This window comes from Coenobita brevimanus, chromosome 19 (genome assembly GCF_032717465.1).
Source record: "Coenobita brevimanus isolate Jiangsu-jjx chromosome 19, ASM3271746v2, whole genome shotgun sequence".
NCBI lineage: Eukaryota > Metazoa > Arthropoda > Malacostraca > Decapoda > Coenobitidae > Coenobita > Coenobita brevimanus.
Genome location: NC_136972.1, coordinates 16180595 through 16182809, shown reverse-complemented (window position 1 = coordinate 16182809; position 2215 = coordinate 16180595).

Here is a 2215-nt window from a genome sequence, read left to right as displayed (position 1 = left end):
CTCAATAGGAGACATTGAGACAACAAACTGTGGATCATTCAGCAACTTTCTGATTTGAGGGCAATCGAATATTCCGGCTTTTTCCTTCTCTTCACTTAACGCAGGGAAAGCTTAGCATATATAGCTGAAACAGAGTCCGGAGTGATCAAGAGCCTCAACAAACTGTTTTATTATGCCAAGCTTATTTGAAGTGGTGGCAGAATGATATTATCCGGATCAACCAATGGCTCATTTATGATGTTCTTATGTCCAGGTGTCAGGCTGTCTTATAATAGCCACTCATCCTTAACCCAATGCTCTTCCTTTGCCCTACTATCCCAGTAGCAGAGATAGCATGGGTATTTCGTGTAGTCCCTTTGTTGCCCTAAGAGGAAGTTCACCATTGTTAAGTCAACACAAATCAACCAAGCATGATCGTTGTATTTCAACTTTTCCAGTACAGCTTTTATGTTGGCATATTCCTCTTTAAGGGTCACTTAGTGCCCTATAGGAATCGATCCGAAAGTGTTACTTTTGTGAAGCATGACACATTTTGGGCTTCTTTTTGAACTGTCGATGAAAAGTCTCCATTCGTTGGATACATATCTTGATAATCCCATTTCTAAAAGAAGTCCTTCAACATCATTGCAATAAACAAGTTTGTCATCTAAAGTGAAGTACTGTACTTCACAGCTTCTCTTCTCTGTTACGATAAAATGAGATGCTAGTGCCATGATGAAGAAGATTTTTTTCTTTTAGCCTTGAAGCCAACAACTCGGAAGATTGTTTTGGCAAACCCAAGTCTCGAATTAAATCGTTCAACTCAAACTGATTGAACAATGAAGGTTGGCCTAACGAAGTTTCTGATGGATGAAAATCCACATCGATTTGTTCATCTCCACTTGAGGAAAGATGTGAGGATGATACTGAAGTTCCATCATTAATATCTGGGAGGTCAGTAAAAATAGGTACTGGTATGTCATCACAATGAGGGATGGGCCTTAAAGCTGAATAGATTGAGATATTTCAAATACTGTTTGTTTTTTCTGTTGAATTCTTTGACGATAACAAGACAGAAATAGCAATCATCGGTATGGTTTTTTGGCTCCCTCCAAATCATGGGAATGCCAAATTTGAGCTTGATATTCTTGGCTTGAGACCAAGATCTCAAAGTCTCCACACAAGTTTTGCAAACCTATGAGAAGCCCAGCTTTTGTCCTGGTCTCCCAAGGGTAGTCTACCTTAAAATAAGCAAGGTATACTTGTTTTACAAAAGTAGTGATGTTGCGCCTTTGAGAGGCTAAAGTGAAACAGTCATATATGTAGCAAAAATTATCTGGATCATTGCAGCATTTTCTCCACTTTGAAGACAAAGGAGTAGACATGATCTGATCAGGAAATTGCAGCCCAACCACAAATCAATCTGTAAAGAAGAAAGAGTAAGAGTAAACACTACAGTTTACAATTTAAAATTTAATAAGAACTTTATGTACGTGCATATACTGTATATGCCCTAACCAAGCAATATACCTTGAGAGAAATGAAGCTCAGTGAACAAAGTCAGCTTTATACTAAGAAATTTCATGCGTAACTTCACAACCATAAATGCATTAATAAACATTTTATGTTGCTGACATTCTCCCATTCATATTTTTTGGAGCCAAAACATACCACATGAGGCGCTATCGATCAAAGAAAAAGTCCTTATCAACCCTAGCGAGAGGCCACTTGCGAGGCCCCTTTGCCCTCCCCTCCTCGTTCATTCAGCCCTGAAAGACACATAAACAAAGAGTATGGAATAGAGGTATATGTGTAATGGCAAAATTAGGCTTAGGTTTCGGCAAATAAACTAACTTTGCTCTCCCAAAGTGCAACACCTAAGGACCTAAATCGGTTCATTGAAAAAAATATTGCGACTTGTTGCATGAAAACTAAATGTAATAGAGCAAATCTCAGCTCATTTTCGGATTTAGCACCCCAAAATTAGTCAAAATCCATTATCAAAGTCCATGCCAGGATTTTTTTTTTTTTTTTTTAGACCAGTGTAATACATGAGTCTTTAATATTAGTACTGGACTTTTATCTGTATGTGATCACATAGCTTTTAATATTTTCAGTGCTAGGACATCTTGTACATTTTTGCAGCCACCTACAAATGACTTTTTCTCAATTTAGGGGGAGCTCATATTGTGATAGTGTTAACGAAGGCTTCATCTAAGCCCTCCTGTTCCATACG